The 25898-nt window shown below is 45.7% G+C and overlaps 2 long non-coding RNA genes across 2 annotated transcripts in view; one reads left to right on the forward strand and one right to left on the reverse strand.

The window, feature by feature from the left end:
- Positions 1-25898, forward strand: part of LOC115600070 — a 308606-nt gene that overhangs the window by 19768 nt on the left and 262940 nt on the right. The gene's annotated exons all lie outside the window — the stretch shown is intronic.
- Positions 3133-24735, reverse strand: LOC115600076. The gene is made up of 6 exons (XR_003988808.1): positions 24677-24735; positions 23725-23900; positions 23447-23531; positions 22439-22547; positions 20337-20338; positions 3133-3143 (listed from the first exon to the last, which is right to left on the reverse strand). It is a non-coding gene; the product is annotated as an uncharacterized LOC115600076 (long non-coding RNA).

Here is a 25898-nt window from a genome sequence, read left to right on the forward strand (position 1 = left end):
CCACAGGCCCAGCATGGTCCTCTAAATCGGTTCTGGCGCGGGTTGTGTTCTGGCAACTGGCTCCTCAGTCGGGGGCAGTTTGCTACCACATGGCCCGATTGGCCACATTTAAAACATGCCATCACATCAGCTATTGCAGTGCGAACAGCTACCTGAATCGGGGTCAAATGCTCTTCCTTCATGACATGCTTAATCATGTCAGCAATACTTGACCCCACTGGCAGTGATCGAAGGATTTCCTTGGTTTTTGAATTACACTGCTGACGTAAGCAGTCTGCAATGACCGGGCCTTTTGCTTCCGCAGGCAGGGACGAAGAGTCCACGGCCGCTTGCAGACGGTCCACAAACTGTGTAAAGCTCTCACTTTCACTCTGTTTTATTGTGGACCATGGTGATGGCTTGGCAATAACCCTAGAGGCAGTATGAATGGCCTCTCTGGCTGCACGGGTGGTTGTCATAACTTCATGGGCCCGCAGGCCTTGGGATTGCGCCTGGGGGGTAATCATTGTTGGGTCTGTACCCATCAGTTGCTGCCGGCTGGAGCCGTGCAGCGGATGATCTGCCCCGGTTACTTGGGCTTGTTGCCTTGCACAATTATCCTCCCAATCTTGTTTAAAAACTATCATCCCTGCTCCATCAAAAATTAGTCTGCAAGTTTGTTTTATACCAAATGGGAGCATGTCATCTCCTCCAAAAATGCCATCTATGAGGGTGGAAACCATGGCAGAATTAAGTCCCTTGTCCGCGATCGCCTAAACGATCGCCTGTATATCCTTGGGATTTATAGGGGAGTACACTCTTCGTGCCCTGTCACCATCTCCCATTACCCTAACCAGGAACGCTAACGCTGCCGCAGGGGCCCAATCTGCGCATGCAATCTTTATTTTCCTCCAGTCCGTAAGGGGAATTATATCCTCCTGCAATCCCCCTTTGCTATGAATGGGGGTGTTTCGGGTCCCAATTCCTGCCTCATTTTTATCTAAGTCTGCCGTAAGCCACTCGTCCCCGGAAGCGTCCAACTCAAGATCGGAACTCAACTGACTGGCTACTTCCGGGTTCCGACGTTTTTTCTTCGGGTCCCGATCCCACCTACTTTCCTTTCTGGGGCTCTGACCCATCCCGCTCCCTTTGTGGGCGGGCAATTCCCTCCCTTTCGGCTCGCCCCATCATCTACCTGGGGAGGAGTTTGCCCTACAATGGCATATTTGTAGACGGACGTTCTGATTGGTTCTCCGCTCTTTGCTCACATCCCCCTCCCCTTTTTGGCCGTCCACACCACCACTCTCGTTTTCGCTCTCCCCGCCTTCCCGTCCACGCACGCCCATTAGCTCCAGCGTTCCCTCCTTGTTCCCTCCAGGGGCATCTTCGCCCCTCCCTCCCTCTTTTGGATCGGGGCCATCTTGGGGCGCATAGGGCAGCGATCTAGCCCAGATGTTATCGAATTCAAACTTTTCCGCGGCACTCCTGGCCTCCTCAGCCAGCCCACCCCAGAAGGATTGTGCTTGTTTCTGGTCCTCTGCGAGCGGAATAGGGTTTGGAGGTTGGAGGGGGTATCCCCCTCCTGCCGGTCCCCAGGCCCCGCGGGATTGTCATCATTTAGAGGGGGTGGGGTCTGCGTGGCTGCACCGACCCCACTTTGCGGGACAGTTAATAAACGGTCCCTTGCCGCCCTCCATGTTTCCTGCTCCTGCAGGGCTTTTTTCAAGGCCTGTACGACCTTCCCCCATGCCTTGAGGTGTTTCGCTGTGCCTGAAGACATGGCCTCCTCGGTTAATGCTTTAGTGCATTTATGTGGGAAAACAGTCTGCGGAGGCTTAAGGATTCCATGTGCACATCAATATGATTGTATGGAATCATTTATTAACAACTTGCACTCACTTATATAGAGAAGTCTTGTTTACACCATCTTATCATGCAGGTGGCTTTGTATTCCAATTACACATACCATTCTCACAGAAACATCTTCTCACATAATTATTTTCCTCTTCTGTTGCCAATTAAGTTATCTCTTTCCCAGTAGCTCATTCTCAGAAAGCCTCTAACTAGGCCTCAATAACCATTAACCCAATGTGGCCTAAATTGAAGTAAGTCAGGACTGCTCACAACCTGTATATTTCTGAACTGTTTCCCCAACATATTCCCCTTTTTGTTTTTTGAGCAATTCTGACTTATTTCATTACGTAAGATAACATGCTAATGATATATTGTCATAAACAGCATACTAATAATGCAAAAGCAATAACATACCAATAATGCCAAAGAAATAATAACATATATACTGATGCAAAAGCAATAATAACATATATAACTGGAAGCCTTGCCTAATTAAATCTGTAAGACAACAAGCTAACTGGTATATTTTGATTTTTATCAGTTCTTACCGAAGGCTTTTCCTCTTGCTATGTGTGATAAAAATGAAAAAGCAAGAAACACAAATTTCAAATTTTCCCTTATATTCTAGGCCTAATTGTTGCATTGACCAGTTTGATCACAAATGTTATTGATAACTCATTAGTGCTCTCATGAGGTCACACTCTTTTTTCTTCTCATGAGGGTATACGTTCTTCCCTTGTCCTTTCCCTTTTTTTTTATTGTAATGAAAATAGTTTTATTGTAATGAAAATAGTTTTATTATTAAATCATGTATTCTAATGGTTTCAAACTAAACTTGAAGAAATTTCTATCACACCACTCCCTGCATAGTATACAGTATTTTGCAGTGCAGCTTTGAGCATCTTTTAAACTCTTCTCTTAAATAATAGATCAAATTATAATCAATGTGCCCATCAAAGTAAGTTGTTTTAAAAACTGGAGTTTGCATAAAAGCAGAGTAGTGACACTACCTAACTGAAGTTAAATTATTTTTTTATATGTAAATGTCTTCATCTTTTTATATGGCTTAACACATTAAAAAGATTCTGTTTCAAGGATAGCTAAAATCTCCTTTCAAATAAAAAAAAATATCACTAGCTTTCATGAGTAGCAGGTAACCCTCAAGTTATTACGTACCAAGACTCAGGCCTGGACATTTGATGCCCAGAACAATGTAAAAATATTTCCCACTTCTGTTTCATACCTTTCAGAAGGCATTAGAGAAACTTTTCTTTTTTTGTCTCCTTAACAAGGCTATGTGGTGTCCTTTCCTCCCCCTCCCAGCAGGGCTCACAGCTACGGCATCTGCGGAGGCAGAGGCAGCACCTGCAGCTGTAGCAGGCTTGCTGGCAGCAATCTCCAGCCACACGAAGGGGGGTTGAAAAGCAGCCGCGGGGGAAAGAGTTGGGCGGGGGGTGGGATTTCTTTCTCTCTGCAGCAATTCTTGGCCTCTGAAAAACATTCTCATGAATCTATTGTACTCCTTACCAATATATGAGAAAAATTTTACAACACCTACCAATCCAAACCAAAACACAAACCAAAACACTATTACTACACTAAAATCTGGTGGAATCAGCCTAAAATAAAATAAATCAATACAATCTCCCAAACCAAATACTTGTATCAGAAATATTATGACTGTGAATCCACATTTAAAGGTGTTTGTTTCCATGGTCGAATCCATCTGCTCGGTACCCAACGCACTCCAGTACCTGTAAGTAAGCACACATAACCTCGACCAGTCAGTTTCACCTCTGATGGCCCTTCCCATTGTCCAGTGATGGAATTCTTGAATTCCACCAAAATTTTGTGGGAAGATTCCGAAGCAAAGTCTGTTAAAGCTTTTTGGTGAATCAGTATCGGAGGTTCTGTACGTTCTCCTGTAAGGCGTAAATAGTTCATGACATATACAGCCTTACTTAACTGGTCCTGAGGAGGGCTCCCTTCCTCCTCCCTTTTTGTCTTTCAAGGAGTGTCTTTAATACTGAATGGCAACGTTCCACTACTGCTTGACCCGTAGGGTTACGAGGAATACCAGTAACACGTCGAATACCCCATTGTCCACAAAACTGTCGAAAACGAGCAGAAGAATAAGCGGGGCCATTATCCGTCTTAATAGACTGAGGTACTCCAAGAACAGCAAAGGATACATATAGATGTCTGATAACATGTTTCGTTGCCTCAATAGTCTGAGCAGAGGCCCAAACGGCCATAGAAAAAGTATCTATAACAACAGGCACATATTTTAAGCGTCCAAACTGTTGTACATGAGTGACATCCATTTGCCACAGTTCCAAGGATTTTAAACCTTTAGGATTGACTTCCATCCCAATACCAAGATCAACCTTTTGGCAATCAGGAAAAGATTTCACAATACCCCGGGCATCCCCCAGAGGTAAATGAAATTGCTTCGCTAGCACTTTAGCAGATTGATGAAAAAATGCATGAGATTGTCGAGCTTGTGAAAAAACATCAACAGAAGGACCAGTCCACTCTGGTGCAACTAAATAATCAGCTCTGTTATTACCAATAGCCAAACCTCGGTCACTAAAATGACTCTGGATATGAGTGATAAAATAAGAATGTTCTCTTTCTGCTAAGAGTCTTAATAACTTCTGCAATAAGAAATACAAATGCTTATTTGAAATTTCCTTCAAAATGGCATGATACATTCTCAAAACAATACCTACTACATAAAGTGAATCAGAGACTATATTTACAGCAGTATTATTCCACATTTCAAAAACCCAAATAACTGCAATAAGTTCAAGGGTTTGCAAAGAGTCAAATAACCTCCCTTGAATTAAATGTTCTTGCCATTGCCAGGTGTCTCCTCCCAGGTAACAACAGCTTTACGGGATTTTTTTTTTTTTTTTTCCAGCATCCGTAAAGACCATTATGCCGTCCACTGGACTGTCAGACAAAAAAAATTACATGACTCCCACTGCATGTTAGATAAAAGTGGTAACAAGCGATATGAGGGGCAAGAATTCGCTATTTCCCCGCTAAGCTGTCCCAAGGCTATTTGCAGGTCCGTTGAAGTTCACAGTAACCAAACCAAATAGTCTTGCATAAGGGGCAAAACGATCTGTCCCTCTCGGGTCCACTCCAGCGATGTCTTGACATCACGCTCTACCCTTTTTTTTTTTTTTTTCTTTTTTTTTTCTTTATCAAAACCAATAATAACAAATACAATTGATAAACCTTGTCTAATTAAATCTCTAAACTATCCCCATATCCTTAAACGATTTAACCATTCATTTAACCTAGTATATGCAACATTTAATTTTTTCATGTTATCTTAATCAATCGTTTTTGGTTGTGAATTGACTCTGAATGATCAGCTAAATTTATGCAAATACACTCTATCCAAGTCTTCACAAACATAACCTAAAAGCTAACAATAAAAAGTCAGTGGCAGCACGATATTGTAAAACTGCATGTCTGACACTATCAACATCTTTTAGCATTTGTGTTAAAATACCAGAAGTTCATCTGCTTAGCAGTGCAACAGAATAGCACAATCAACAATCAAGATATAGATGAGGGATCCCATAAGCAACATATAAACGACCACATGAATTACAACATTAACAAAAGCCTGTAATCAATACAACACAATACGAAAAGCACATTTCACACTGCAGTGGAAGGAGTTAAATACCTTTTTAGTATGAGGAAGGTCAAGTGTCCACTGGCACGTAGAGCCAAGGGGGTAGAGGAGGCTTATCTGACAAAAATTCATCGGGGGGGGCCCAAAAGCTTCCCCAGATCCCTCCCGGGTCACGGCACAGTGGAGTCCTGGTTTCCTCCATGGTTGCCAAATTGAGGCCCAAAAAAGCCTAATAAAATTGTTTAGAGACAAAATGCCAAGCCTATAAACAGCAAAGGCACACACACACACACTTTTTTTTCTTTGCTGTGGTGTCTGCATCAGGGCTCATTTTCTGAGCAGCAGCAGTGTGTGCGGGAGGGCGAGAAGCAGCTGCGGGGGCAGGAGTGGCTGCGCTCTCTGTACCAGGAGCAACTCTCGCTCTCCTCAGAAACTTCCAGCCTCCAAAAAGGCATGCTCATTCTCATAACTGTTTTTTTTGTTTTGTTTGTTTCTTTTCCTTTTCTTACTCCTCACTAATATACAAGAAAAACTAAAAACAACCACTAGAAGATTCAAAAATGAAATGATATTACTACTAAAATCTGGTAAAGTCACCCTGAAACAAAATTAAGTGGTACAATCTCCTAAATCAAAAACTGCAAGTATAATTACCAATCAAGTTTTTTATCTCTGTATGAAACACCAGTGTACCACGCACCACAATATACATCAATATTGAGAACTATATTGCAATGATGGTTCTTAAGCTGCTTTATCTTAAGCATCGTTACCTCAAGCAGCTTCTAAGAACTGGGCTGCTGTAGCACCTTTTTGGGAGTAGTCCTAATGCACATTTAGTTTTTTCATGAGCATTGTCATATGCCGACATATAAAATTTTTTTTGTTTGTTTTTTTAACAAGTTGAGATGTGATATTACCACTGAATAGAAGTGATCCACAAATTTTGAGTATGGCTCTGCTCTCTCTGTTTAATATTTGTAAAGGAAAATTTTGCTTGTGTAAGATCATGAACAATTTGCAAAGCTTTATACACCAATTTTTGTGAAAGTTGTAACACTTCAGTTTGATAGCATGCCTGGAAATCTGCACGTACAAAAAGACAAGCACCCAGTAACATTTGTGCTTGCACTCCGTATAATGCATCGGTGTTCTGTCTAGGAATCACAGCTGCATTTTCATGTAGCATTTACCATTTATGATGAAATTGCAATTGTTGAGAAAGAGTTAACAGAGTATCAGTGAGCATTTTTGTGTCATATGGCATCAACAACTGAGCAGTAAAAAGATGTTGCAAAAAAAATTGAGTAAGTGACTCAAAACGATTTCAAACCATACTGCGCGATGGCACCTTTGGCTTCTTTTATCATTTTCCAATCTAATGCAACCCATTGACCTCCTCCTCCTGGTCCCACAATCACTGGAAAACCATTGGACTCATATTGGGAACCATTTCTCCTTCAACTATAGCATTTTGAATAATTCCCTTCCATCTAGTTACTGGATACAAATTACCACCCCCCCCCCCCCCCCATGTTGGATCTGGAAGAGGTAGACCAGCGGGTGTTAAAGGGTTAAGGGAAATAGGAGCAGGAATAGGGAACGGATCAGGGGGTAAAAATGGATTAGTGCCCCATTGTTTGGGATGTTCCCTGGAGCAAAAACTAGTTTTTTTTCAGGGGTATACTCATCCTTGGTCTCCAGTTCTGTCAGCTTCTTCAGCAGTTCCCTTAGTTGCTTGTCTCCAAGTCCCAGTTCTTTCCTTGGTTGTTGCTCTATAGCAGGCACTGATGGTGTTGACAGGTGAAGCAGAGGATTAATTGATGGCAACTGTGGTCAAGAAGATAAATCAAACTTCGGAGGTGGAAAGGTGGCAGAGCAGTCGGGAGCAGTGGCAGGCAGGCACAAGGTCGGGAGTCTGCATTCCAAGATTCCTCGCCTGTGTTCTCCGGCTTCTCTCCCTCTGGGTCCTCCGAAAACTCTGGTGGTATTTTCGGTTACTTTTGGTTTTGCTTCTTGGTCCCATTTTTACTTTTCATCCGACCCCCAGGGTCAAATAACTGAACTTGAACCAGTACAGTCCCTTCAGGTGCTGGTAAAGGTATTTTAGGCGTCTCAAACAACTGTTTAGAGGTCAAGTTCATATTTTGAGCATTCATCAGTGCTGGTAGATCAAGCGTTAAGACAGCAAACGCTGAGGCTGCTGCTGACCTCTCACTTTTCATTTCTTTTAAGGTTTCTTTAATCAATTTCCAGACTGTCGCTAAGCATCGTGCCTCCTTATCTCCATTGCTAATTTTATCCCATAGGGCAATACCTATGGCTTCCCAAGTAGGTAACTCAAAAACAGTACCCATCGAGGGGATCAAGTCTCTATCCTGTGCCCATTTCAGTAATTCACGTAAGGTCCTGCCTTTGTGTAATAAATCTCTCTTAGAGAGAATACATTGGAGGAGCTTAACTACTGCCTCTTCATCTTTAGAGAGTGTAGACCCCATGTCCTCCCCAGCCGCTCACCTGATCAGGGCAAGATTCTTCAATTCCGAGCTCGTTTATTCCGTAGCCGGGCACCAGCTACATAGACTGCTGGGGCAGCAATCTCCTTTCGACCAGCTTCTCCGCTTCTCTCTCATTCCAGCTGTCTTCATCGCTCCTGGAAGCAACAGCATGAGAGCCCCTGTTCCAGGCCATCCTTAGTCCCTGTTCGGGCGCCATTTGTGGGAAAAGAGTCTGCGGAGGCTTAAGGATTCCATGTGCACATCAGTATGATTGTATGAAATCGTTTATTAACAACTTGCACTCACTTATATAGAGAAGTCTTGTTTACACCATCTTATCATTGAGGTGGCTTTGTATTCCAACTACACATTCCATTCTCACGGAAACATCTCACATAATTATTTTCCTCTTCTGTTGCCAATTAAGTTATCTCTTTCCCATTAGCTCATTCTCAGAAAGCCTCTAACTAGGCCTCAATAACCATTAACCCAATGTGGCCTAAATTGAAGTAAGTCAGGATTGCTCACAACCTGTATATTTCTGAACTGTTTCCCCAACACATTTATCCCACACCTCTGGGTGTAGTATATCCACCGGCTGGTCAATGACCCCAATCCATAAAAGCCTCGCAACTGCGAGAGTAAAGTCTTTAGGCTTACAATCAATCCCCCACTGCGTATGTATTAGAGATGCGACCTTCTCAAGGGCTTCCATCCTCCTCGTGGGTCCTGGTCGGGAACGTCCTTTTTCTTCCCTGGCCTCCAGGTCGGGAACGTCCTCTTTTTCTCTGTCCTTCCCAGCCAGGGTGGTCCTGCAGCTCCGGCCGCCGTACACTCTATTCCAGGTGAAGGTCCCTGGTTCGATCCCGGGTTTCGGCACCACTTGTTGCCTTCAGTAAAGGCGTGGCAACCTGGTTCAGGAACGGCATAGCAACCACTCCCGAGTTACTCGGTCCAGAAACACGCATACACCAATGTGGTGGGGGCAAAATGGCCTTTATTGCTTTGGTTACACTGCCCTATATCACCTGGGTTTACATCGTCACTTCCGCCTGCTTGCGTCAGGGATCCACCCTATCTTTCTGTACAGCGCGATATCTTCCGGTCGCCAAACCTTAACTACCACACTGGAGTTCCCTGGATCTTCCTTCTTTCCCTTTTTGAACATGGGGTTTATGTTTCCTACAGATCATTCCCATGACCCTCCAGATCATTCTGAATCACAGAATACCTCAGGCTGGAAGAGACCCCTGAGCATCTCCTTGTCTGAGTGCCTTGCTCAAGGCAGGATGAAACAGATGAGGCTTCTCAAGGGCTTCCCCAGTGTGGCTTCATCCCCACAGGGGCTGAAAGTGCCTTTATAATCCCCCCGCGGGGTGGGACAAAAGACAGCAAACAGTGTTGGCACAACTTCTGGACACTGAGGCACCACCACTGCTTGCCCGGAGGACTTTGGACCCCTGATGGCACTGTGACCCTCATCATCTCATGAACTTCGCACCCACCACATCACCCACCTCTTCAATCCAGACATCCCCAGTCTGGCTACAACAGGACAATGGTAGAGCATGGCAAAGGGCTTGCTAACGGCCAGGTGCACCCCATGCCTTTCTGTCCCCTGTGGTGAGATAAGGCCTGGCGCTCGGAAGATCTCGCGATGTTACGGGAAGTCAGAGGCCCCTCCCCCTGTAGCCAATGGGATGTGAGCTGTAACACGACGGAAGTGACGCACCAAGGCACAAGGCGCGTCTATTTAAACCCGTGCCATGCGGCAATAAACTCTCTTGGCTCTCTTGGCTGCTCGTCCCATCTCGGCGTCTGACTACTTTATTGCTTAGCAACCGCGTGCTACCCCAGAACCAGGTCGTGCCTTTAACCGAAAGGCAACAACTGGTGCCGAAACCCGGGAATACGGTAGTTAGATTGTAGTTAATATAGGTAGTGTGAAAGGCTCCCAGTTGGGGTCGAGGGAAAGAAGTTCCAGGCCCGGGAACACTCGGAAAAAGATTTTGCTCCCAGTTGGAGTCGAAGGAAAGAAGTTCCAGACTCGGAAGCGGACGGGAGTGTTGGAGTCCTAGCCCGGAGTGGACGGAACTCGAGCTGAGAGGACGAGAGTACAGACCGGATCGACAAGGAGGGATGGAAGCCCTTATTAAGGACTACATCGTCGGGCGCCCTCGAGATCCGTATTTCCCGGTGGCAGAAGACATGCCAGCAACCTCCCCGTCTACATCTCAAGCACCCACGCCTGCAGATCCCGTACAAAGGCGGAGCAACCCCCGCGGAGGGGGACCATGGTGCCTTTGCGCAGTCTTGTTATTGGGACTTGTAATGCCTTCCAGCGGTCGGTATGAGCATCAACCATGGGAATGGGTGCTGGGTAGATGGGAGGACCAAAAAATCCTACAGACAATCGTCACCTCAGGGCCTCCTAGCTTCAAAGTAACTCCCTGTGTCTTGGTCCCTACAAGCCCTTGTTTGACTTATGTGGAGTACTATATGTGCCCTAGTTCCAACCCCGGTAGACCATATTGCAATGCCCCCGATCAATACTATTGCGCCTCTTGGGGCTGTGAAACCATAGCCTCCGATTGGACACCTGGGGCAGGACCAGACAAATACCTGAAAGTGCAATGGGGACCTAAGAATTGCGTCAAGCGCATACCTCATCCACACCGGGGTGCCAATTTTGGGTTATGGACAGAATTCAAAAGCAGAGGGTGGTGCAGATATCTCGAGTTAGATGTTACCAAAGAGAATGACCTGGGGTGGACAGTCGGTAAAACATGGGGTTTTAGGTACCGGGAGGCTGGAGGCGATAGGGGAGGCTTATTCTTTATTAAAAAGCAAGAAATTAAGAGCAGTACGGCGGTTGGCCCCAATATTGTAATTAAAAATGTTAATCAGCAGAGAAACAGCAGCTTGCCAACCTCTGCCCCCATTGCAACCAGCTCCCTGTCACCTAAGGAGACAGCTCTTCCCAAACGACCAGTTGGGAACGCCCAATATGTGGTTGATAAACCATTTTTTGACGTGTTGGACGCTGCCTTCCAGTCACTGAACCACTCCAACCCCAATCTGACGGATTCCTGTTGGTTGTGCTATGATGTGAATCCTCCCTTTTATGAGGGTATTGCACTCAATGCCTCCTTCACATATTCGTCTGACAGTAACCCTGCCCAATGTAGGTGGGACACACCGCGAAGGGGAATCACCCTGAGCCAAGTTAGCGGCAAAGGAGTGTGTTTCGGCAACACTGATCTAGCAAGCCGGGACTACTCCGCCTGTGCAAAAGTCGTTGCAGTAGATAAGACCCGTGCGTGGGTAATCCCATCCGCCCCTGGGATGTGGATTTGCCACCAACTGGGGATAATGCCCTGCGTGTCCCTTAAGCGCTTCGATTTTGCTAATGACTTCTGTGTTCAGGTTTTGATTGCCCCCAGGATCCTGTACCACCCGGAAGAAGATCTGTACCATCTGTGGGAACAGATGGGCTACAGCCTGCAAAAAAGAGAGCTGCTGACAGCCGTTACCTTAGCAACTCTGCTCGGCCTGGGAGTTGCCGGTACAGCCACGGGAGTGGCCTCCCTGGCAAGTCAGCAGCGAGGCCTGACCCAGCTGCAAGTTGCCATTGACGAAGACCTGGAAAAGATTGAGAAATCGATGTCCTTTCTAGAGCAGTCTGTCTCCTCGCTTTCTGAGGTCGTGTTGCAAAACAGACGGGGACTAGACCTCCTGTTTTTGCATCAAGGAGGCCTCTGTGCCACCTTGAAAGAGGAATGTTGTTTTTATGCCGATCACACTGGAGTCGTTAGAGACTCCATGGCAAAGTTGAGAGAGAGACTGGCTCAACGGAAAAAGGACAGAGAAGCCCAACAGGGATGGTTTGAGTCATGGTTTAACCGATCTCCGTGGTTAACAACCCTGGTATCAACCTTGATAGGCCCAATTGCGCTACTTCTCATGGCATTAATCTTCGGACCCTGTATCCTAAATAGATTAGTGTCGTTCGTTAAGGGCCGGCTTGAGAAAGTTAACGTTCTCTTCCTGGAATATCAGCAGCTGCCCTAAGTATATGCTCCTATTGTGCTACTTAGATAGACACAAACTACCTCAGATTTTACTTTTTATATGACTTACTAACTTATTCTAACCTCCATTCACTTGTGGTGCCTTAAGTTTTTAACTCAGGGATAAGGGATATAATTTTGCACGTGTCTTTATGATTTGCACTAAATGATGACAATCATGTAATTTAAGGATTTTTAACTAACATTATATTTTTGTGATTATATTTTAATCTATTGGGCATAGGGAGGGGGGAAATGTGGTGAGATAAGGCCTGGCGCTCGGAAGATCTCGCGATGTTACGGGAAGTCAGAGGCCCCTCCCCCTGTAGCCAATGGGATGTGAGCTGTAACACGACGGAAGTGACGCACCAAGGCACAAGGCGCGTCTATTTAAACCCGTGCCATGCGGCAATAAACTCTCTTGGCTGCTCGTCCCATCTCGGCGTCTGACTACTTTATTGCTTAGCAACCGCATGCTACCCCAGAACCAGGTCGTGCCTTTAACCGAAAGGCAACAGTCCCCTGCCCACTGTCCAGTAGATTGCTGCCCCTTGAACAACTGGATCCAGTATTTCAGGTGTGGTCCCACAGGGTAGAGTGGAGGGGTAGGAAAACCTCCCAAGATCTGTTGGACACACTTTTCCTGATGCACCCCAGGACGTCCTTGGCCCTCTTGGCCACAAGAACCCATTGTTGACCCCTGGAGAATTTCCTGTCTACTCCAGATTTTTCTCTGTGGAGCTTTTTTCCAGCAGGATTCCCCGTAATCTGCACTGGTGGTTGGTGTTATTCCTATCCTGATGCAGGACTCTAAATTTGTCCTTATTGAACTTGATGAAGTTCAACTTTGCCCAGCTCTCCAGCCTGCCCACATCTGATGGAGACCTTCTGGTGTCTCAGCACCCCAGGTCTCTACACCCCTTATATACCCCCAGGGTCACTGCAGAGACCCCCATTACAATGGTGTCCAGGCACCAGACCCTGCATCACAAAAGCCGTGGTGGTGTCTGTGGAGACTCCCAGGCCTGGAACTGGATGGGACTGTGTCACAGAACAATGGAATGGGTTGGGTTGGAACGGTTCAAGATCATCTAGTTCCAACCCAACCCATTCCATGATTCCATGATCCCACTCAACTGAAGCCAACCCTGCCCCTGTCCTCATTGAACTCCCTTAATCCCATCCACACCATCAGCCTCAGTCAGAGCTGGTGGACAGACAGCTGAGTATCAGCCAGCTGTGTGCCCAGGTGGCCAAGAAGACCATACCCATCCTGGCTTGTGTTAGGAATAGCATGGCCAAAAGTAGTAGAGAAGTGACTGCAGGCAACAGACAGGCAACAGTTTTTTAACAAGTGTATGACACTGAGGCACCATCACATCCTTCCAGGAGGACTTTGGATCCCTGATGGCACTGTGACCCTCATCATCTCTTGAACTTCCCACCCACCACATCACTCACCTCTTCAATCCAGACATCCTCAGTCTGGCTACAACAGGACAATGGTAGAGCATGGCAAAGGGCTTGCTAAAGGCCATGTGCACCCCATGCCTTTCTGTCCCCTGCCCACTCTGCTTCAGCAATCCCCTCTTTGTCCTTCACCTGCCTGGAACAGGCTCATTTCTCATTTCCATGGTTTTCCTTTTCTCCCAGTCCCAGGGTCAACAAGTATCTGTGTGTGCTGAGGGGGAGAGGCTGTGGTGTCTGCAGCAGGAGCAGCAGCAGTGTTGGCTTTCTCAACAGCAGCAGTGTCTGTGGGCAGCAGCTGCAAAGAAAGCAAAAGTACAAGACAGATAATTACCTTTATCCTGCCCCAAACCAGGACACACCTGGTTTGCTTTTTAGCCGTACCTTACACTAAGCAGAGGTCTGCAGAAATAAAATGATGTCCTCTTTACTTCAGAATAAGCTCCCAAAGATATAGTTTAAAGTTCCTCAGTGTCTGGGGAGAAAAGAGACAAGACTCCTGCTGTTACTTTTACAGGAGAGAGGGGCAAAGGGGTCACTGTCAGAACATTAGGGCTATGACACCAGAGCTGAACACTCTCTGTGATTAAAAGCAGACAGCAACAGAAGGAAATGGGCTCAGGGGCTTCCTGCTTTAAAACAGCACCAGTCACTGCAAAGCTGTGACTCTGGAGGAATCATCACAAAATAGATGCAATTCCTCCTGGGACATCTGGCCTCACATCACAGAACATGTTTGATGCCATGGATAACAAACATTCAACTCCCCTGACGATTGCCTGAACACTACTGAGTGATCTTTCCCTAGGAAAGGATAACTTTTGTCACTGATTAGCCTCTTCTTGCCTATTCAAATAAAAAGACTGCAACAGAGGAGCTACAAACACAAGCAAGGAGTAAGGGACAGCAAAGACCAAGAACTGACAGCAGAGGGTGTGTGTTACGGGTCAGTGCTGAAGGCAATCACTGGACATAGGAGGAGAAGTGATGGCTGAAGTCTGTGAAACTCTGTGTAGGGCTCCTTTTATGTTTGTGATTGAGGATTAACTCCAGAGAAAGGTGACTTCAGATTAAGCAAAGTGTATCTGTGTGGAGGAAATAGGCCTGTTTTCTTTGTGCTTGTTTTGTTGGGTTTTTTTGTTTTTTTTTTTTTTTAGGAAGCTTCTTAAAGCATTTTGCATTTTGTAAGCATTTTTAAAGTTTCCATGTTCAAGTAAGTATAAAGCTAGCAGAAAAAAATCCTGTGCTTAGCACAGGAACTAAACAGCTTTCAAGATGTTGTTTTCACAAGTTAGGAGCAGTCATCTCTTTCCTAACTCTAACATGACACATTACCAAGTCCAACTTCTTCAGAGACAAATTCATCCTGTTCCCACTTGAACTAGAATTATACAGAAAACACACCATTAACATAGTGTAATATTAAACTACTAAAACATTCTTCAAATCCACACAAAACCAGGCAGTAATTCCAAGGGCCAAAGAAGTGAGGTCATAAACCAGCAGTGGAGGGAAGGGCCCTCTCTCCAGGACTAAAGGGAGAGCAGTAACCAAATTCACAGCTCCTTCAGGAGAACCCCATAAAAACCCAAATGCCTCCTACACACAGTGGATCTCCCACACTTAACTATGAAGTGAGATTTGTTGCAGGCCCCTTCAGAGTCATACATACTAGATAAAGAAATTTAATTTAAAGCTTAGCTTGGAACATCCTATGGCATTATCTTCTGTATCAGTTTCTTTTGTAAAAGAAAGCAGTTACACAGTACATGATCCAGAGTTCAGTATTTTCTTTGGTCTCTGATTACTCTTGAAAAACAGTACAACCCTCAAAACCAAACCTCTGTACCCCTACCACACGTAGCTGCCTACCGTTTTGATGAGGAGGAGTTGTTTTGGTGTATTACACCATGAGGTCTGGAACTACAAATGAGTTATAACTAAACTAAAAATCCTTGCTTACAGATGCTCTTCAGCAGTAGCTGAGGACAGGATTTCAAAATGTTTACCTTAACTGCACAACAGGAGCAAATCTCTGTTCCCCAATGACTCTCCTCCTATGGATGAACTTGGGAAGCTTTCTGCTGAACTCAGACCTCTGTTCAGAGCCAGACTGGTGCCAGGATGTCCCAGGTGAGTTGAATGGTGAAATGGACTGACAGCCAGACCTCCACTGATGGGAAGTGTGTTCTTCCACTTTCCATGAAGCTTTCTGTTGGCGTTTCCTGTTTGTTTGTTTTTTTTTTCATCAATTCTGAAACATTCAGACACAGACAAAGAATTATCTCTGGCAGGAACAGTAGAGGGGATTAGGAGTGACCAAACCCAGAACAGCATGTTCCCTGCAGGGTTTTGGAGAGCCGGTATCTTAGCAGTCAAACCACCTGCAAGGAGCAGAGAGTTACCAACACTTGGGACTGCTCAGCACTAAAGCTTCAAAGCAATCTGTGAATGGAGTTTGCTCTGGAATTTTGGAAAAAAATTTATGCACCTTGGATTTAGCCTCTCCCAATTCCTTTTCCAAGCCCAGGTTGGCTTCTTCAAGGTTCCTGCAGTGCCTCGTAGCAACTTCCAGTGGAGCTTCTGCCCCAGACAGCTTCTTAAGAGCTTCAGCAAGCTCCTGCTGCAGCTCTCTGGCATTGCCCTGATGAAATGGTTACATGAGCATGAAAAAAGTTTTAAGAACATGAATTCTTTCCTTAATTTAACTTATTTGATTATACAGTTAGATCTGCCTTGAACTCAGTACGTAGGAAAATTTTGCCTGCCACCAGCAGTCAGGAGCTGAGCACCTCCAAATTATCAGCAGCTGCACATGAGGATTTCTGTTTTCTAATACATAAGAAAAGATTCAAATATTATACTTCTTGAACAATACACCAGCATACACTGAATCATGTATTTTTTTAACAAAACTCAAAGAAAACTCTTGTGATGCAAGAGACACAGTTTGACTGCAGATATTGCTCTGGTGACTAAAGGCAGGACTTTGTATGAGATGGTTCTTGGCTCTTTTTCTCTATTAAACAGAATTAAATGAATACATCTATCTGAAAGCTCTTTTGAAAAACACTCGAAGTTCATTTTTAAAGACATCCCTGTCTGTTTTCTTACCAAGTTCATTTCAGAGTAACAACTGGCTCCCTGCTGACACATTTGCTTTCACAAATCTGGACAGGCCCTCCATTCATCCAGCCACCCACCCAGCTACCATCTCCCAAAGGAACCTGGTATTTTGGCACTAGGAATACAAAGTTTTTCCCAGGGGAAAACCATTGACAGCACTGCTGGAGTTCTTCCCCCTCTTCCCTCTTCAAGAAACTGAAAAATGAAGAATAAGGTGGTTATCTGACACATGCAGGGATTCACCTCACTCAAGCAACTCCAGGGTTGAGAGGAAGAAAGAAATGGAATTTTAAAGCACCGTTCACATCACTCAGGAAGACAAACAGCACACCAGTGCCTATTTGCTCAACAGGACTAGTTCCTGTTTTCCAGAAAGTAAAGACTAACAAAATGGGTATGGCAACTTTTAAACCTTTGCTCTGTCTGGGACTGGAATTTGCAGAACAACAGTTTCACTGAGATTCAAACCAGTCTTCTGACCAGTTAATTAGCCTAAACACAGCCAAAGAAGAACAAATTTAAATATTCCTTCACATCACAAACTATACAACAGAAAGCTTAGGTCAGTGGCTGCAATTGATTGTTTGAGGAACAGGCAGGTCCCTCGGAATGTTAACAGCATTCTGTTAGAAATTAACAGCAGAACACTGCTAAGAGCCTTCATCACTGCAAACAGTGTACACTTTACCTCTCTTTTTACTTCGTCAGCCTCATAGTTAGAGATTTGTTCTCTTAAACCAGCACACGTGGCCTTTAATTCCTTGTTCATCTCTTCCAGCATATAAACTTGCTTCTCAGCAGCAGCTCTGAGCTTGTGGAAAATGTCATTAAACCATCCCTGTGCAACACTCACTGCCCTTCCTTGGATGAGCTACTGCTCCTGCGGGTTTTCCAGCAGCTGATGGAATAAATGCCTGGGCCAATGGAGCTGGGCCAATGCCTCCTGCATAGACAGAGTCATACCATAGAACAACAGAATCAGTAAGGCTGGAAAAGACCTCTGGATCCTCCAGCCCAACTGGGAAACCAACACCACCATGCCCACTAAACCATGTCCCAAAAGTGGGAATAATGTGCTCCACTCTCCCCTGAGGTGTTACACAGGGACTCCAGACCCCTCTGCCCAGCCCTGCCCCAGATGCCACACACCAACAGGATGCCTGCCCTATTCCCCTCATGAATGCCCTCAGAAAAAAGCCTTTTCAAACACTTCCTGACATGGCCCAACACACACGTTTTGCAGAGGCAGGGAAAGCATAAAAGGTCAACAAATTTCAAGGTTTCTTGCATGAGCTTTCTCTTACAAAGAGGAAGACCAGGCATGTTTAATCACACACATCTGCCTGTTACAGACGAATCTCCCTCTTCCCTTCAATATGCATTTTGCATGGGGAAAAAAAAAGCATTTGACTGCATTGTTTGCCTGCACAGCAGGAAAAACACTGGTCAAAACTGAAGGAAACCAGCTGGAAACAAAGCAGCAGTACAGTAAATACTGAGCATCATGGAAAGGATTTTTCCCCATCCTAAGAAGACTGTACCCAACTTCAGACACTAACACAACCTTCCTCTGCAGGACTCTGCCATCACCATTAGTCACTTTCTGGTTACTCTTCTTTACCTTACTGTATAACGCAATTTACTCTATAGTGCCACTTGCTAGTCCAGGCTCTAATGCAAAATATTTGGCTTCACATGCCTGCACCCCAGAGTTGTCACTGGCTTCCTTTAGGCCTCTTTTTTTCACAATGGCATGACATTTGGAAAGCAGATCCTGAGTGTTCACCAACAAGGAAAACCAGAGCATTCTTCCAAGGATTTTTCCAGCAATGGAGAGCAGAGTTACACCTCAGTAGTGTGAGCAGTTTGACTTTTCTCCTTTCTTCTTGTATAGGGTGATGATGACTGCACCACAGAGATCTGGTGGTAGCACCCCTTCTTCCCAACAACTCACAAGGAGCTCGTGAAATTGACCATGGAGTTCTCTGCCTCCATGCTTCCAGACTTCAGGGGGGATTCCATCAGCCCCAGCTGCCTTGCCAGTTTTCAGCTGTTGTATGAGTCTCTCCCAAAGTAGAGGCTGTGTCCAATTGGGTTTTCACCAGCTGGTGTGTAATGTGCTGAATTGCTGAGCCTTGGACTACATGGCTGGCACTGAAGAGAGTCTGAAAATGTTCAGACCATGGGGTCAGGATGGAGGTTTTTTCTGTGAGAAGCATTTGGCCATCTACACTGAGCAGGGGGCTTTGGACGTGGTGTGTGGGTCCATACCCTGCTTTCAGGGCTTCATAGAGTCCTCTGTGATCACCCATAACTGCGCACAGTTCAGTCTTTTCTGCCAGGCTGATCCACCACTTGTTGTGGATGTCTCCAAAGTTTCTGTGGAGCTCACTGCATTCAGAGGAAAGGCTGCTTTTCTGACATGGCAAGATGGCTGAGCAAGGTGTGCTTGGTGAGCGGTTCTCTTCTTTGTCAACAAACCTTGGATGTCTTGGGTATTTTCATCAAAGCAATCTTTGTTTTTCTTTGAGGAGAACCCTGGGCATTCTTCAGAGGACTGCAGGATGCTCTTGTTAATGTGCTGCCAAAGTGCTTCAGTAGAGGGATCTATGGGATGATCTAAAAGCCCAGCTTGAAGCTTCACCTGGAAGCTGTTTCTCACTCTATCTTTTGGAAGATGGTTCACTTTGAGGCTAACTTTGAGCCTCTTCCCTGGGATGCCACCCCTCTTCGGTTTGGGCTTCAAGCAGAGGGTAAGTTTGCATGGCACAAGGCAGTGGTCTGCAGGACATTCTGCACCAGGCATCGCTTGGCTAGGACAGACGTCGCCAACATTTCCCTGGCGCACTAAGACACAGTCAGTGAGGTGCCAGTGCTTGGATCCAGGATGCTTCCAGGTTGTCTTCAGGCTGTCTTTCTGCTGGAAGAGAGTGCTGGTGATGGTGAGCTGCTGCTCAGCACAAAACTCCAGCAGGAGACGTCCGTTGTCATTACAGTTTCCAAAACCATGCTTGCCCAGGACTCCTTTCCAGGCTTCATAGTTCTTTCCTACTCCGGTGTTGAAGTCACCAAGGATTATGATCTAAGCATCTGCAGGAACCTTTTGGGTGAGGCAGTGCAGGTGGGTGTAGAATTTGACTTTTTCTGCATGGTCAGCTTGGAGGCTTGGGGCACACATACTGAGGAGAACAACATGGTGCTTGTTGTGGAGTGGGAGGCATAAGGAAATGATGAGATCCCAATGAGCGGTCAGCAAAGCTTCAAGTTTGGAGGCCTGGAATAGCCACGAATAAAAGCATAATCCTCAGCTGTCAGCCCAGCAGTGTCTTCATGGGAAACATGAGCACTGTAATGAAGGAGAACTTTGATTAAACTAAGATTCCCACCACCAACAGCAATTATGAGTAGGGTTCTGAAAGACTCAAAACATCCTATGAAATGGATCATTTGACACAGACACTGTCATTAGTTTCATTCCTGCTTGCTCTCAGAAAAATTATTTTCCCCATTACTTCACAATGAACAAAAGAAAAAGCAGGTTCCATTAAAAGCAACAATAACATGGGAGAGGGAGTCAAAACAACTGCGCGGTCAAAGATGCCACATATACAACACCTCAGTGCACACGAGGCTGCTGTGCAGGAGCTGGTTTCTCAAACTGAGGCACTGCTGCCTGGCTCAGGACACATCTCCTGCCAGACAATGCCTCCTGGACAGCCCCAATGCAGAAAGCAGCCCCTGAGGTACCACAGCAGCCAAGCACACACTGCTTGCACACAGAAGTCTCACAGAAACAGCTCCTTCCCAGTGCCCCCCTGCTTTTGGTCAGAGCACATTCCCAAGATCCTCAGCAATCCAACAGAAAGAATACTCAAAGGACCCATGTGGATAAACCCCTTACCTTTGATGCTGGTCTTGAGCATGCATGTTAGCTCCTGTTGTTAGGAGAAACTCAACTGTCTCTTCCTGACCTTCAGAGACAGCAAGAGCTAGTGGGGTAAAGCCCTCCTGAAAGGACAGACAAATACACCAAGTTAATCATCAACGTCAAAAATAGTCTTCAACAGAAATATTGCTGCTGTTTTCTGAAACAACTTCCTGAAAAAATAAAAAATTACCTTATTTTTGGCATGAAGATTGGCATTATGCCTTAGTAACCAATTTGATTTTTTGATTTTTAAATTGTAAGCATGGTCAGAAACTGGAACACATTTCCCAGAAAAGACTTTGGATTGCCCATCCTTGGGGATGTCCAAAACCCAGCTGGACACAGCCCTGAGCAACCTCCTATGGATGACTCTGAGCAGGACTGGGGCTGGGCTACGTGATCTTCAGAGGCCCCTTCCACCCGCACCCATTCTCTGGTTCCCTGAGTTTTGTGCAGGGTTCCCAGGGGAATAACTTTTTCTTTTAGGTCAATGAGCAGGCTCACCAGGCAACATCCCCACAATCAAAAGAAGAACTGAGACAATGTGCACTGTACTGCACAGGCCACAGACAGCAAGAGCCTCAGGAAGGGAAGCACTCTGCCAACCCTCACAAGAGGAGCAGTAACTCCAAGGGCCAAAGAAACAGGGCCATAAACCAGCAACCTGGAGAGAAAGGCCCTCGCTCAAGGACTGAAGGGAGAGCTGTGACCAACTTCATCAGCTTCTCCAGAAGAACCCCTCAGTGGTACTTTGTGGGAACAGTCTGGGCCTTCACAGATAGAAGAGGGGAGCCTGGAGCTGAAAGAACAACAGAAAAGGCCCCCCAAAGCCCTCAACCTCTGATCATTTTCAAACAAGTACAAGCAACAGCAAAATCCTGGGGAGAAGAGAGCCCTAACATGTCAAATAAGGCACAGGTAGAAGAAAAAAAGCAGGAAAACTACTGCCTAGACCAAAAGATGATCCCAAAACAGGACCAGTCCTAAGCAAAGCAGTAGGAGTTGAGGTGGTAGAAGAAACCACTTTCCCTCCTCTCTGGAGCCTTCACAAGCCAAGAAGGTCCACAGGACACTCGACAGATCCTTCATTGCCACAGAAGCCACAGCATGACAAATACATAAGGGATAAAAGTACTCTGCAGCAGTCATTCTTTCACTTGGACCAAACAGCAACTGCAACATTTTTACAGCATTAGGAAAATGGGTTTGCATCACTAAGTTTGAATCAAAGCCCAACAGCATCAAGAGACAAAACATTTCCAGTATAAAATTCATCCCAACATTAAACAGTACTTGGCTACAAACCTTATATTTTATCTGGCTGAAAGGAAAGAGAAAATTGATTAAAGAGCTGAAGAAGAAAGAAAAATGGCCTTTAGTTCAAAAATCTTCTTCAGGGAGAAATAAGAACATGGCCTACATGTAAATGAAGCAAGTTAAAACATCAACAGTGCCAAGACTCTTGCAACACAAGAGTGCAGATGGAAAACAAAATCAGAAAAGAAGCAGAAACAGACCATATCGTTTGGAACTACGAATAAATTCTAACAGCCCTGCTCATGGGTTCTCTTCAGCACTAGTAGAGAACAGGATTTCAAAATGCTGACCCGTGCCTCATAGGCTGCAACCCTGTTTCTTGACAGCATGATCAGTGTTATGTTGGAACACTCCAGAAAAATTAAGACAGTTCTAATGAAGGTAAAGGGTCTTATTATAAATAGCCTCTTATTACCATTTCAAAAAGCATGTACCTACCTTTCCAGTTCATTTTGTAGGCATCTTGTCTTTTTCACTTCCTCCAGATACAGCTGTTCATATTCTTGTATTTGAACGATGTTCTCTCTCAGCATGCACTTCTTACTTTCCAATTCCTGTTCAAGGTCTCCAATTCTGAAGAGCAGCAGCTTTCTCTCTGCATCGTGGTCATGGGCTCTGCTCTGTTCCAGTCTGTCCTGGGAAGCTGCCTGCTCCTGAAGCAGGTAACACACTTTTACCCACCACAAAGAAAAAGGGAACTCTCCCACCCCTCAGCTGAACCTGCCCAGTATCAAGGCCAGATTTACTTCCCGAGGCACCTTTCCCTCAGACCCGGCCCAAGCCCAAGCCCCAGCCCCTTCTGTGAATTGGTTCAGCCCCTTCCCCCCCCCCTGCAGGTGGTTCAGCCCCACCCACCATTGCCCCTGGCGACTGCCATTAGTGGCGACTCTGCCGTTGTGGCTCCTGTGCTGAGCTGCGCTGGGCTGCGTCTCTCTGGCTGCTCTTGGTCCTTGACATTTGTTTGCTCCTTTCTCCTGTCTCATCCCTCCCTTTCTCCTTGAGTTCACCTCTTCCCAGCCTGTCTCCTTCCTCGCCCTGTCCCTGCCTTTTCCCTTCCATTCTCCTGTGCCCCACAGCACTCCGTAACGAGGCTGAGAAGCTCACAACACTAACGAGGCTGATCTGCTCCCTGAGGCACATGTGCCTCCTCACTCCCCTTAACCCCCAAGGCAGAACCCAGGAGCTACCACAGGCAAGAATTCTTTCTGTTCAGAAAGAATCCCTCCCTCTCAGCACTGTTATTCAAAGCTGCTAATGAAGAAACACTGTCTTTGTAGGACAGGGCATAGAGAAAAGGGTTCCTACAAGAAGGAATCTCCCACCCTGCCACTTTGCTCTAGGGAAAGAAGAACACAGAGAACACTTTCAGAAGCCCCTCTCCTGGCTCATGGCCAGGATTACAGAATCACACAATTCTCACATTTGGAAAAGACCTCAAAGATCACCAAGTCCAAACATTAACCCAGAAAAAAATTTAAAGGTTCAAAGGCCCCACAGCAATCAGGTTACAGGCTGAGGAGCTCACTACAAGAGCAGTTTATGAGCAGCTTACCAGGGATGAGCCTTGCAGAAGGGCTTCAATTCTCCTACTTTGCTGCTGGACTGTGCCTTCCAGTCTGGCATTTTCAGCTTCAAGGCTTAAACAGAAATATAGGTCTTATTACAGAAATCTACCAGAGCACCAATTCTTAAAGAACAACAGGGAAAGGACAAACAAAAGCATCTGCAAAACCCCCTGTTAACTTCCTGTGATGCAACAAAGCTGTCTTGTGGTTTTCACACAACCCCAGACAGCAACAGACACCTTGGTTCACTGTGCTATTCTCTTACCACTGCACACGCTCCTCCAGGTGTTTCATTGCAGTAATCCTCCCAGAGGATGCCAACAGGAGGTCTTCCAGTCTCTGGAAAGAATCTCTTACTTCCCTTTCCTTATTCTCCAGAGCAGTCTTCAAGTCACAAATACAATGCTCACACTGAAGATGTTGTTCTTCCAACTCCTGCAGCTGTGAAAGCACAGGAAGATTCCACAGCAGTCAGCTGAGCTTTTATGGAGAGGAGTGCACTGCTGCTGAAGAGCTCAGGGACTGCCTCTGAATGATGATGATCTCTGAACAATGCCTATGAACAATGATCTGAATGAGGGGATCAGGTGCACACTCAGTCAGTTTACAAATGACACCAAATTGGTGAGAGGGTTGATCTGATGAGCCAGGGAAGCTCTGCAGAGGGACCTGGACAGGCTGGATCGATGTGCTGAGGCCAACAAGACAAGATTCAACAAGGCCAAGCACAAGGAAAAATGTTTTTGCCAAAAGGGTTGTCAGCCACTGGAACCAGCTGCCCAGGGAGGGGGTTGAGTCACAGTCTCTACAGAGACTTCAAAGATGTGGAGATGTGGTGCTGAGGGACAGGACTAAGTGGTGGGCTTAGTAGGGCTGAGGTAACAGTTGGACTTGATCTTAAAGGTCTTTTCCAACCAAAACAGTTCTATGATTCTCTGTTACCGGTGGGGGGTGTGAGGGGAAACACAGTGAGCATAAAGAAGCCCAACTGCAGCACTCCATTATTCCTACTGTCCTTCAGAAATCAGACAAACTGCTGGGCCAAACTACATGTAGTAAGTGATAGACACATCTGTCTCTTTTGCAAAGCCACATACAAACCTTTGACCATGTCAAAGACAAAGATAGCAAGTTTATAAAACGGTGCAAGTCCTCCACACATCATTCCATATATCATGTTGAAGCTTATTCTAGGATTCTAAGACAAGTTTGTGTACCTTGGATTTACCCTCTCCCAATTCCTTCTGCAAGCCCAGCTTGGCTTCCTCCAGGTTCCTGCTGCAGCACATAGTGAGGTCAAGTGAAGCTTCTGCCATGGACAGCTTTTTCAGAGCATCAGAAAGCTCCTGTTGCAGCTCTCTGATCTTGCACTAACAAAATGGTAACATGAGCATGAAGAGAGTTATAAGAACATGAACTCTGTCTTTAGCTTAACTTATTTTATTATACAATTAGACCTGTCCTGAACTCAAAAGGTAGGAAAACTTTGCCTGCCATCAGCAGCCAAACACTGAGCACCTCCAGACTACCAACAGCTCTTCAGGAGGATGTCTAATAAATAAAAAAAGCCTCAAGTATTACTCTTCTTGAACATTACACAAGCATACACTGAATCATATATTTTTTTAAACAAAAATCACAACAGGTTTCATTGAGTTAAGTGCCACAGTCTGACTGCAGATATTACTCTGGTGACTAGAGGCAGGACATTGTATAATGTCCTTCTTTGTTCTAGTTCTCCATTATATAACTATAGAATCATAGAATCCTTGGGGTTGGAAGGGACCTCGAAAGATCATCTAGTCCAACCCCCCCTGCCAGAGCAGGGCCACCTAGAGCACTTCGCATAGGAACGTGTCCAGGCGGGTTTTCAATGTCTCCAGTGAAGGAGACTCCACGACCCCCCGGGCAGCCTGTTCCAGGGCTCTGTCACCCTTACAGTAAAAAAATTTTTTCGAATATTCAACTTGAACCTCCTATGCTCCAATTTACACCCATTACCCCTTGTCCTATCACTGGTCACCACTGAGAAAAGCCTAACTCCATCTCCCTGACACTCACCCCTTACATATTTGAAAACATTGATTAGGTCACCCCTCAGTCTCCTTTTCTCCAAACTAAAGGGACCCAGCTCCCTCAGCCTTTCCTCATAAGAGAGATGTTCCACTCCCTTAATCATCTTAGTAGCTCTGGGCTGGACTCTTTCAAGCACTTCCCTGTCCTTCTTGAACTGAGGGGCCCAGAACTGGACACAATACTCCAGGTGCGGCCTCACCAATGCAGAATAGAGGGGGAGGAGAACCTCTCTTGACCTACTAACCACACCCTTTCTAATGCACCCCAGGATGCCATTGGCCTTCTTGGCCACAAGGGCACATTGCTGGCTCATGGTCATCCTCTTGTCTACCAGGACCCCAAGGTCTCTTTCACCTACACTGC

Source organism: Calypte anna, chromosome W (genome assembly GCF_003957555.1).
Source record: "Calypte anna isolate BGI_N300 chromosome W, bCalAnn1_v1.p, whole genome shotgun sequence".
Classification (NCBI taxonomy): Eukaryota; Metazoa; Chordata; class Aves; order Apodiformes; family Trochilidae; genus Calypte; species Calypte anna.